Genomic DNA, 13,426 nt, shown 5'->3' on the forward strand with positions numbered 1-13,426 from the left:
CATATACTCAAAATGTCTGAGTATCATAATCACTTGACTCAATTGAGAGTTAATCTTCCTGTTGATAGTGTCATTGACAGAGTTCTTCAATCACTGCCACCAAGCTACAAAAGCTTTGTGATGAACTATAATATGCAAGGGATGAATAAGACTATTCCCGAGCTCTTTGTGATGCTAAAGGTTGCGGAGGTAGAAATCAAGAAGGAGCATCAAGTGTTGATGGTCAATAAGACCACCAGTTTCAAGAAAAAAAGGCAAAGGGAAGAAGAAGGGGAACTTCAAGAAGAACGGCAAACAAGTTGCTGCTCAGGAGAAGAAACCCAAGTCTGGACCTAAGCCTAAGACTGAGTGCTTCTACTGCAAATAGACTGGTCACTGGAAGCGGAACTGCCCCAAGTATTTGTCGGAAATATGCCCTAGAGGCAATAATAAAATGGTTATTATTATATTTCATTGTTCATGATAATTGTCTATTGTTCATGCTATAATTGTGTTATCCGGAAATCGTAATACATGTGTGAATACATAGACCACAACACGTCCCTAGTGAGCCTCTAGTTGACTAACTCGTTGATCAAAAGATAGTCATGGTTTCCTGACTATGGACATTGGATGTCATTGATAACGGGATCACATCATTAGGAGAATGATGTGATGGACAAGACCCAATCCTAAGCATAGCTCAAAGATCGTGTAGTTCGTTTGCTATAGCTTTTCCGAATGTCAAGTATAATTTCCTTAGACCATGAGATTGTGCAACTCCTGGATACCGTAGGAGTGCTTTGGGTGTACCAAACGTCACAACGTAACTGGGTGACTATAAAGGTGCACTACGGGTATCTCCGAAAGTGTCTGTTGGGTTGGCACGAATCGAGACTCGGATTTGTCACTCCGTATGACGGAGAGGTTTCTCTTGGGCCCACTCGGTAATGCATCATCATAATGAGCTCAATGTGACCAAGTGGTTGATCACGGGATCATGCATTAAGGTACGAGTAAAGTGACTTGCCGGTAACGAGATTGAACGAGGTATTGGGATACCGATGATCGAGTCTCGGGCAAGTAACGTACTGATTGACAAATGGAAATGTACGGGATTGATCGAATCTTCGACATCGTGGTTCATCCGATGAGATCATCGTGGAACATGTGGGAGCCAACATGGGTATCCAGATCCCGCTGTTGGTTATTGACCGGAGAGTCGTCTCGGTCATGTCTGCGTGTCTCCCGAACCCGTAGGGTCTACACACTTAAGGTTCGATGACGTTGGGGTTGTTGAGATATTAGTATACGGTAAACCGAAAGTTTTTCGGAGTCCCAGATGAGATCCCGGACATCACGAGGAGTTCCGGAATGGTCCGGAGGTGAAGATTTATATATAGGAAGTCAAGTTTCGGCCATCGGGAAAGTTTCGGGGGTAATCGATATTGTACCGGGACCATCGGAAGGGTCCCGGGGGTCCACCGGGTGGGGCCACCTATCCTGGAGGGCCCCATGGGCTAAAGTGGGAGGGGAACCAGCCCCTAGTGGGCTGGTGCGCCCCCCCTGGGCCTCCCCCTGCGCCTAGGGTTGGAAACCCTAGGGGTGGGGGCGCCCCACTTGGCTTGTGGGGCACTCCACCCCCCTTGGCCGCCTCCCCCCTTGGAGATCCCATCTCCTAGGGCCGGCGCCCCCCTTGGGGGTCCTATATATAGTTGGGGGAGGGAGGGAAGCCGCACCCTAACCCCTGGCGCCTCCCTCTCACTCCCGTGACACCTCTCCCTCTCGTGAAGCTTGGCGAAGCCCTGCCGAGATCACCGTTGCTTCCACCACCACGCCGTCGTGCTGCTGGATCTCCATCAACCTCTCCTTCCCCCTTGCTGGATCAAGTTGGAGGAGACGTCTTCCCAACCGTACGTGTGTTGAACACGGAGGTGCCGTCCGTTCGGCGCTAGGTCATCGGTGATTTGGATCACGACGAGTACGACTCCATCAACCCCGTTCTCTTGAACGCTTCCGCTCGTGATCTACAAGGGTATGTAGATGCACTCCCCTCTCCCTCGTTGATAGGTAACTCCATAGATTGATCTTGGTGATGCGTATAAAATTTTAAATTCTGCTACGTTCCCCAAAAGTGGCATCATGACCTAGGTTTATGCGTAGTTTCTATGCACGAGTAGAACACAAAGCAGTTGTGGGCATCGATATTGTCAATTTACTTGCCGTTACTAGTCTTATCTTGATTCGGCGGCATCGTGGGATGAAGCGGCCCGGACCGACCTTACACGTACGCTTACATGAGACTGGTTCCACCGACTGACATGCACTAGTTGCATAAGGTGGCTAGTGGGTGTCTGTCTCTCCCACTTTAGTTGGATCGTATTCGATGAAAAGGGTCCTTATGAAGGGTAAATAGAAATTGGCATATCACGTTCTGGTTTTGGCGTAGGTAAGAAACGTTCTTGCTAGAAACCTATAGCAGCCACGTAAAAACTTGCAACAACAATTAGAGGACGTCTAACTTGTTTTTGCAGCATGTGTCGTGTGATGTGATATGGCCAAAAGGATGTGATGAATGATATATGTGATGTATGAGATTGATCATGTTCTTGTAATAGGAATCACGACTTGCATGTCGATGAGTATGAAAACCGGCAGGAGCCATCGGAGTTGTCTTAATTTATTTATGACCCGCGTGTCAACATAAACGTCATGTAATTACTTTACTTTATTGCTAAAGCGTTAGCCATAGTAGTAGAAGTAATAGATGACGAGACAACTTCAAGAAGACACGATGATGGAGATCATGGTGTCATGCCGGTGACAACGATGATCATGGAGCCCCGAAAATGGAGATCAAAAGGAGCAAATGATATTGTCCATATCATGTCACTATTTGATTGCATGTGATGTTTATCATGTTTTACATCTTATTTGCTTAGAACGACGGTAGCTTAAATAAGATGATCCCTCGTAATAATTTCAAGAAAGTGTTCCCCCTAACTGTGCACCGTTGCGAAGGTTCGTTGTTTCGAAGCACCACGTGATGATCAGGTGTGATAGATTCTAACGTTCGAATACAATGGGTGTAAGCCAGATTTACACACGCAATACACTTAGGTTAACTTGACGAGCCTAGCATGTACAGACATGGCCTCGGAACACGGAAGACCGAAAGGTCGAGCATGAGTCGTATAGAAGATATGATCAACATGAAGATGTTCACCGATGTTGACTAGTCCGTCTCACGTGATGATCGGACACGGCCTAGTTGACTCGGATCATGTTTCACTTAGATGACTAGAGGGATGTCTATCTGAGTGGGAGTTCATTGAATAATTTGATTAGATGAACTTAATTATCATGAACTTAGTCTAAAATCTTTACAATATGTCTTGTAGATCAAATGGCCCACGTTGCCCTCAACTTCAACGCGTTCCTAGAGAAAACCAAGCTGAAAGATGATGGCAGCAACTATACGGACTGGGTCCGGAACCTGAGGATCATCCTCATAGCCGCCAAGAAAGATTATGTCCTAGAAGCACCGCTAGGTGACGCACCCATCCCAGAGAACCAAGACGTTATGAACGCTTGGCAGTCATGTGCTGATGATTACTCCCTCGTTCAGTGCGGCATGCTTTACAGCTTAGAACCGGGGCTCCAAAAGCGTTTTGAGCAACATGGAGCATATGAGATGTTCGAAGAGCTGACAATGGTTTTCCAGGCTCACACCCGGGTCGAGAGATATGAAGTCTCCGACAAGTTCTTCAGCTGTAAGATGGAGGAAAATAGTTCTGTCAGTGAGCACATACTCAAAATGTCTGGGTTGCATAACCGCTTGACTCGGCTGGGAGTCAATCTCCCGGATGACGCGGTCATTGACAGAATCCTTCAGTCGCTTCCACCGAGCTACAAGAGCTTTGTGATGAACTTCAATATGTAGGGGATGGAAAAGACCATTCCTGAGGTATATTCAATGCTGAAATCAGTGGAGGTGGAAATCAAAAAGGAACATCAAGTGTTGATGGTGAATAAAACCACTAAGTTCAAGAAAGGCAAGGGTAAAAAGAACTTCAAGAAGGACAGCAAGGGAGTTGTCGCGCCCGGTAAGCAAGCTGCTGGGAAGAAGCCAAAGAATGGACCCAAGCCCGAGACTGAGTGTTTTTATTGCAAGGGAAGTGGTCACTGGAAGCGGAACCTCCCCAAATACTTAGCGGACAAGAAGGCCGGCAACACTAAAGGTATATGTGATATACATGTAATTGATGTGTACCTTACCAGTACTCATAGTAGCTCCTGGGTATTTGATACCGGTGCGGTTGCTCACATTTGTAACTCAAAGCAGGAGCTGCGGAATAAGCGGAGACTGGCAAAGGATGAGGTGACGATGCGCGTCGGGAATGGTTCCAAGGTCGATGTGATCGCCGTCGGCACGCTGCCTCTACATTTACCTACGGAATTAGTTTTAAACCTCAATAATTGTTATTTAGTACCAGCTTTGAGCATGAACATTGTATCAGGATCTTGTTTAATTCGAGATGGCTACTCATTTAAATCCGAGAATAATGGTTGTTCTATTTATATGAGAGATATGTTTTATGGTCATGCCCCGCTGGTGAATGGTTTATTCTTAATGAATCTCGAGCGTAATGTTACACATATTCATAGTGTGAATACCAAAAGATGTAAGGTTGATAATGATAGTCCCACATACTTGTGGCACTGCCGCCTTGGTCATATAGGTGTCAAACGCATGAAGAAGCTCCATGCGGATGGACTTTTGGAGTCTCTTGATTACGAATCATTTGACACGTGCGAACCATGCCTCATGGGTAAAATGACCAAGACTCCGTTCTCAGGAACAATGGAGCGAGCAACCAACTTATTGGAAATCATACATACTGATGTGTGCGGTCCAATGAGTGTTGAGGCTCGCGGAGGCTATCGTTATGTTCTCACCCTCACTGATGAATTGAGTGGATATGGGTATGTCTACTTAATGAAACACAAGTCTGAGACCTTTGAAAAGTTCAAGGAATTTCAAAGTGAGGTTGAGAATCAACGTGACAGGAAAATCAAGTTCTTGCAATCAGATCGTGGGGGAGAATACTTGAGTCACGAATTTGGCACGCACTTAAGGAAATGTGGAATAGTTTCACAACTCACGCCGCCTGGAACACCTCAGCATAATGGTGTGTCCGAACGTCGTAATCGCACTCTATTGGATATGGTGCGATCTATGATGTCTCTTACCGATTTACCGCTGTCATTTTGGGGCTATGCTTTAGAGACTGTCGCATTCACTTTAAATAGGGCTCCGTCGAAATCCGTTGAGACGACACCGTATGAATTATGGTTTGGGAAGAAACCTAAGTTGTCGTTTCTAAAAGTTTGGGGATGCGATGCTTATGTCAAGAAACTTCAACCTGAAAAGCTCGAACCCAAATCAGAAAAATGCGTCTTCATAGGATACCCTAAAGAAACTATTGGGTATACCTTCTACCTCAGATCCGAAGGCAAGATCTTTGTTGCCAAGAATGGATCCTTTCTAGAGAAAGAGTTTCTCTCGAAAGAAGTAAGTGGGAGGAAAGTAGAACTTGATGAAGTATTGCCTCTTGAACCGGAGAGTGGTGCAGCTCAAGAAAATGTTCTTCAGGTGCCTGCACCGACTAGAGAGGAAGTTAATGATGATAATCATGAAACTTCAGATCAAGTTGCTACTGAACTTCATAGGTCCACAAGGACACGTTCCGCACCAGAGTGGTACGGCAACCCTGTCTTGGAAATCATGTTGTTAGACAACGGTGAACCTTCGAACTATGAGGAAACGATGGTGGGCCCAGATTCCGACAAATGGCTGGAAGCCATGAAATCCGAGATAGGATCCATGTATGAAAACGAAGTATGGACTTTGACTGACTTGCCCAATGATCGGCGAGCCATAGAAAATAAATGGATCTTTAAGAAGAAGACAGACGCGGATGGTAATGTAACCATCGATAAAGCTTGGCTTGTCGCTAAGGGTTATCGACAAGTTCAAGGGGTTGACTACGATGAGACTTTCTCACCTGTAGCGAAGCTGAAGTCCGTCCGAATCATGTTAGCAATTGCCGAATTCTATGATTATGAGATATGGCAAATGGATGTCAAAACGACATTCCTTAATGGTTTCCTTAAGGAAGAATTGTATATTATGCAGCCAGAAGGTTTTGTCGATCCTAAGAACGCTGACAAGGTGTGCAAGCTCCAACGCTCGATCTATGGGCTGGTGCAAGCATCTCGGAGTTGGAACATTCGTTTTGATGAGATGATCAAAGTGTTTGGGTTTACGCAGACTTATGGAGAAGCCTGCATTTACAAGAAAGTGAGTGGGAGCTCTGTAGCATTTCTCATATTGTATGTGGATGACATACTGTTGATGGGAAATGATATAGAATTCTTGGAAAGCATAAAGGCCTACTTGAACAAGTGTTTTTCAATGAAGGATCTTGGAGAAGCTGCTTACATATTAGGCATCAAGATCTATAGAGATAGATTGAGACGCCTCATTGGTCTTTCACAGAGTACGTACCTTGACAAGATATTGAAGAAGTTCAATATGGATCAGTCAAAGAAGGGGTTCTTGCCTGTGTTGCAAGGTACGATATTGAGCACGGCTCAATGCCCGACCACGACAGAAGATAGAGAAAAGATGAGTGTCGTCCCCTATGCCTCGGCCATAGGGTCTATCATGTACGTTATGCTGTGTACCAGACCTGATGTAAACCTTGCCGTAAGTTTGGTAGGAAGGTACCAAAGTAATCCCGGCATGGAACACTGGATAGCGGTCAAGAATATCCTGAAGTACCTGAAGAGGACTAAGGATATGTTTCTCGTTTATGGAGGTGACGAAGAGCTCGTCCTAAAGGGTTACATCGATGCTAGCTTCGACACAGATCTGGATGACTCGAAGTCACAAACCGGATACGTGTATGTTTTGAATGGTGGGGCAGTAAGCTGGTGCAGTTGCAAGCAAGGCGTTGTGGCGGGATCTACATGTGAAGCGGAATACATGGCAGCCTCGGAGGCAGCACAAGAAGCAATCTGGATGAAGGAGTTCATCACCGACCTAGGAGTCATACCCAATGCGTCGGGGCCAATCACTCTCTTCTGTGACAACACTGGAGCTATTGCCCTTGCCAAGGAGCCCAGGTTTCATAGGAAGACCAGGCATATCAAGCGTCACTTCAACTCCATTCGTGAAAGTGTTCAAAATGGAGACATAGATATTTGTAAAGTACATACGGACCTGAGTGTGGCAGATTCGTTGACTAAACCTCTCCCTAGAGGAAAACATGATCAACACCAGAACTCTATGGGTGTTCGATTCATCACAATGTAACTAGATTATTAACTCTAGTGCAAGTGGGAGACTATTGGAAATATGCCCTAGAGGCAATAATAAAATGGTTATTATTATATTTCATTGTTCATGATAATTGTCTATTGTTCATGCTATAATTGTGTTATCCGGAAATCGTAATACATGTGTGAATACATAGACCACAACACGTCCCTAGTGAGCCTCTAGTTGACTAGCTCGTTGATCAAAAGATAGTCATGGTTTCCTGACTATGGACATTGTATGTCATTGATAACGGGATCACATCATTAGGAGAATGATGTGATGGACAAGACCCAATCCTAAGCATAGCTCAAAGATCGTGTAGTTCGTTTGCTATAGCTTTTCCGAATGTCAAGTATAATTTCCTTAGACCATGAGATTGTGCAACTCCCGGATACCGTAGGAGTGCTTTGGGTGTACCAAACGTCACAACGTAACTGGGTGACTATAAAGGTGCACTACGGGTATCTCCGAAAGTGTCTGTTGGGTTGGCACGAATCGAGACTGGGATTTGTCACTCCGTATGACGGAGAGGTATCTCTTGGGCCCACTCGGTAATGCATCATCATAATGAGCTCAATGTGACCAAGTGGTTGATCACGGGATCATGCATTACAGTACGAGTAAAGTGACTTGCCGGTAACGAGATTGAACGAGGTATTGGGATACCGACGATCGAGTCTCGGGCAAGTAACGTACCGATTGACAAAGGGAATTGTATGGGATTGATCAAATCCTCGACATCATGGTTCATCCGATGAGATCATCGTGGAACATGTGGGAGCCAACATGGGTATCCAGATCCCGCTGTTGGTTATTGACCGGAGAGTCGTCTCGGTCATGTCTGCGTGTCTCCCGAACCCGTAGGGTCTACACACTTAAGGTTCGGTGACGCTAGGGTTGTTGAGATATTAGTATACGGTAAACCGAAAGTTGTTTGGAGTCCCGGATGAGATCCCGGATGTCACGAGGAGTTCCGGAATGGTCCGGAGGTGAAGATTTATATATAGGAAGTCAAGTTTCGGCCATCGTGAAAGTTTTGGGGGTTATCGATATTGTACCGGGACCACTGAAAGGGTCCCGGGGGTCCACCGGGTGGGGCCACCTATCCCGGAGGGCCCCATGGGCTGAAGTGGGAGGGGAACCAGCCCCTAGTGGGCTGGTGCACCCCCCTTTGGCCTCCCCCTGCGCCTAGGGTTGGAAACCCTAGGGGTGGGGGTGCCCCACTTGGCTTGTGGGGCACTCCACCCCCCTTGGCCGCCTCCCCCCTTGGAGATCCCATCTCCTAGGGTCGGCGCCCCCCCTGGGGGTCCTATATATGGTGGGGGGAGGGAGGGCAGCCGCACCCTAACCCCTGGCGCCTCCCTCTCCCTCCCGTGACACCTCTCCCTCTCGTGAAGCTTGGCGAAGCCCTGCCGAGATCGCCGTTTCTTCCACCACCACGCTGTCGTGCTGCTGGATCTCCATCAACCTCTCCTTCCCCCTTGCTGGATCAAGTTGGAGGAGACGTCTTCCCAACCGTACGTGTGTTGAATGCGGAGGTGCCGTTCGTTCGGCGCTAGGTCATCGGTGATTTGGATCACGACGAGTACGACTCCATCAACCCCGTTCTCTTGAACGCTTCCGCTCGCGATCTACAAGGGTATGTAGATGCACTCCCCTCTCCCTCGTTGATAGGTAACTCCATAGATTAATCTTGGTGATGCGTAGAAAATTTTAAATTCTACTACATTCCCCAACAGTATTTGGCGGATAAGGAGGATAGCAAAGTGAACAAAGGTATATGTGATATACATGTTATTGATGTGTACCTTGCCAGAGCTCGCAGTAGCACCTGTGTATTTGATACTGGTTCTGTTGCTAATATTTGCAACTCAAAACAGGGACTACGGATTAAGCGAAGACTGGCTAAGGATGAGGTGACGATGCACGTGGGAAATGGTTCCAAAGTCGATGTGATCGCCGTCGGCACGCAACCTCTACATCTACCTTCGGGGTTAGTTTTAGACCTAAATAATTGTTATTTGGTGCCAGCGTTAAGCATGAACATTATATCTGGATCTTGTTTGATGCGAGATGGTTATTCATTTAAATCTGAGAATAATGGTTGTTCTATTTATATGAGTAATATCTTTTATGGTCATGCACCCTTAAAGAGTGGTCTATTCTTGTTGAATCTCGATAGTAGTGATACACATATTCATAATGTTGAAGCCAAAAGATGCAGAGTTGATAATGATAGTGCAACTTATTTGTGGCACTGCCGTTTGGGTCATATTGGTATAAAGTGCATGAAGAAACTCCATACTGATGGACTTTTGGAATCACTTGATTATGAATCACTTGGTACTTGCGAACCATGCCTTATGGGCAAGATGACTAAAACGTCGTTCTCCGGAACTATGGAGCGAGCAACAGATTTGTTGGAAATCATACATACTGATGTATGTGGTCTGATGAATATTGAGGCTCGCGGCGGGTATCGTTATTTTCTCACCTTCACAGATGATTTGAGCAGATATGGGTATATCTACTTAATGAAACATAAGTCTGAAACATTTGAAAAGTTCAAAGAATTTCAGAGTGAAGTGGAAAATCATCGTAACAAGAAAATAAAGTTTCTGCGATCTGATCGTGGAGAAGAATATTTGAGTTACGAGTTTGGCCTACATTTGAAACAATGCGGAATAGCTTCGCAACTCACACCACCCAAAACACCACAGCGTAATGGTGTGTCCGAACGTCGTAATCGTACTTTACTAGATATGGTGCGATCTATGATGTCTCTTACTGATTTACCGCTATCGTTTTGGGGTTATGCTTTAGAGACGACTACATTCACGTTAAATAGGGCACCATCAAAATCCGTTGAGACGACACCTTATGAACTATGGTTTGTCAAGAAACCAAAGTTGTCATTTCTTAAAGTTTGGGGCTGCGATGCTTATGTGAAAAAGCTTCAACCTGATAAGCTCAAACCCAAATCGGAGAAATGTGTCTTCATAGGATACCCAAAGGAAACTATTGGGTACACCTTCTATCACAGATCCGAAGGCAAGATATTCGTTGCTAAGAATGGATCCTTTCTAGAGAAGGAGTTTCTCTCGAAAGAAGTGAGTGGGAGGAAAGTAGAACTTGATGAGGTAACTGTACCTGCTCCCTTATTGGAAAGTAGTTCATCACAGAAGCCGGTTCTTGTGACATCTACACCAATTAGTGAGGAAGCTAATGATGATGATCATGAAACTTCAGATCAAGTTGCTACCGAACCTCATAGGTCAACCAGAGCAAGATCCGCACCAGAGTGGTATGGTAATCCAGTTCTGGAGGTCTTGTTACTTGACCATGACGAACCTACGAACTATGAAGAAGCGATGATGAGCCCAGATTCCGCAAAATGGCTTGAGGCCATGAAGTCTGAGATGAGATCCATGTATGAGAACAAAGTGTGGACTTTCGTTGACTTGCCCGATGACCGACAAGCCATCGAGAACAAATGGATCTTTAAGAAGAAGACAGACGCTAATGGTAATGTTACTGTCTACAAAGCTTGACTTGTTGCAAAAAGGTTTTTGACAAGTTCAAGGAGTTGACTACGATGAGACCTTCTCACCCATAGCGATGCTTAAGTCCGTCTGAATCATGTTAGCAATTGCCGCATTTTATGATTATGAAATTTGGCAAATGGATGTAAAGACTGCATTCCTGAATGGATTTTTAGAAGAAGAGTTGTATATGATGCAACCTGAAGGTTTTATCGATCCAAAGGGAGCTAACAAAGTGTTCAAGCTCCAGCGATCCATTTATGGTGCAAGCATCTCGGAGTTGGAATAAACATTTTGATAAGTGTGATCAAAGCATATGGTTTTATACAGACTTTTGGAGAAGCCTGTATTTACAAGAAAGCAAGTGGGAGCTCTGTAGCATTTCTAATATTATATGTGGATGACATATTGCTGATTGGAAATGATATAGAATTTCTGGACAACATAAAAGGATACTTGAATAAAAGTTTTTCAATGAAAGACCTCGGTGAAGCTACTTATATATTGGGCATCAATATCTATAGAGATAGATCAAGACGCTTAATTGGACTTTCACAAAGCACATACCTTGATAAAGTTTTGAAGAAGTTCAAAATGGATCAAGCTAAGAAAGGGTTCTTGCATGTGTTATAAGGTGTGAAGTTGAGTAAGACTCAATGCCCGACCACTACAGAAGATAGAGAGAAAATGAAAAGTGTTCCCTATGCTTCAGCCATAGGCTCTATCATGTATGCAATGCTATGTACCAGACCTGATGTGTGCCTTGCTATTAGCCTAGCAAGGAGGTACCAAAGTAATCCAGGAGTGGATCACTGGACAGCGGTCAAGAACATCCTGAAGTACCTGAAAAGGCCCAAGGATATGTTTCTCGTTTATGGAGGTGACAAAGAGCTCATCGTAAATGGTTACATTGATGCATGCTTTGACACTGATCCAGACGATTCTAAATCGCAAACCGGATACGTGTTTATATTAAACGGTGGAGCTGTCAGTTGGAGCAGTTCTAAACAAAGCGTTGTGGTGGGATCTACATGTGAAGCGGAGTACATTGCTCCTTCGGAAGCAGCGAATGAAGGAGTCTGGATGAAGGATTTCATATCTGATCTAGGTGTCATACCTAGTGCATCGGGTCCAATGGAAATCTTTTGTGACAATACCGGTGCAATTGCCTTGGCAAAGGAATCCAGATTTCACAAAAGAACCAAGCACATCAAGAGACGCTTCAACTCCATTCGGGATCAAGTCCAGGTGGGAGACATCGAGATTTGCAAGATACATACGGATCTGAATGTTGCAGACCCGTTGACTAAGCCTCTTCCATGAGCAAAACATGATCAGCACCAAGGCTCCATGGGTGTTAAAATCATTACTATGTAATCTAGATTATTGACTCTTGTGCAAGTGGAGACTGAAGGAAATATGCCCTAGAGGCAATAATAAAGTTATTATTTATTTCCTTATTTCATGATAAATGTTTATTATTCATGCTAGAATTGTATTAACCGGAAACATAATACATGTGTGAATACATAGACAAACATAGTGTCACTAGTATGCCTCTACTTGACTAGCTCATTGATCAAAGATGGTTAAGTTTCCTAACCATAGACATGAGTTGTTATTTGATCAATGGGATCACATCATTAGGAGAATTATGTGATTGACTTGACCCATTCTGTTAGCTTAGCACTTGATCGTTTGTTTACTGCTATTGCTTTCTTCATGACTTATACATGTTCTTATGACCATGAGATTATGCAACTACCGAATATCGGAGGAACACTTTGTGTGCTACCAAATGTCACAACGTAACTGGGTGATTATAAAGGTGCTCTACAGGTGTCTCTAATGGTACTTGTTGAATTGGCATAAATCAAGATTAGTATTTGTCACTCCGATTGTCAGAGAGGTATCTCTGGGTCCTCTCGGTAATACACATCACAATAAGCCTTGCAAGCATGATAACTAATGAGTTAGTTATGGGATGATGTATTACGAAACGAGTAAAGAGACTTGCCGGTAACGAGATTGAACTAGGTATTTGTCGTGGAGTTGTCATGGCAGATGTCCTAGCGAAAGGACTTAGTCGTAGGGCCATCGCAACTAGGAAGCTTAAAGGGGTTAATCGGGACAAAGGACACGATAGGTTTATACTGGTTCGGCCCCTTTCGGTGAAGGTAAGGCCTAGTCCAGTTGATGTTGTATTACCAGGTTTCGATGACCAAGGAGCGAATCCGCTAGCTTGGCTATCGATCTCTTGTTTCTTGTCCTAAGCCGCCGCCGGGTCGTCCCCTTATATACATGGGTTGACGCCTGGCGGCCTACAGAGTCCCGGCCGGCTCATAAAACGTGTCCATCTCGGTCACTTATTTTATATGCCTTTGTTTACAAGTCTTTCTTTACATACGGCGGTTTACAATATTGGGCCTTAAGCTGCCTCTGGGCTTAGGCCTTCTACATGTCTTAATAAACTATCACCTTGAATATTATTGGGCTTCTTTTGTAACCTGCCATTGGG

The 13,426-nt window shown here is 44.8% G+C and overlaps 1 pseudogene; it reads left to right on the plus strand.

Moving 5' to 3' along the window:
• LOC119272643 overlaps positions 1–13,426 on the plus strand; it is a 72,270-nt pseudogene that overhangs the window by 39,895 nt on the left and 18,949 nt on the right.

This window comes from Triticum dicoccoides, chromosome 3A (genome assembly GCF_002162155.2).
Source record: "Triticum dicoccoides isolate Atlit2015 ecotype Zavitan chromosome 3A, WEW_v2.0, whole genome shotgun sequence".
In the NCBI taxonomy this organism is placed as follows: Eukaryota; Viridiplantae; Streptophyta; class Magnoliopsida; order Poales; family Poaceae; genus Triticum; species Triticum dicoccoides.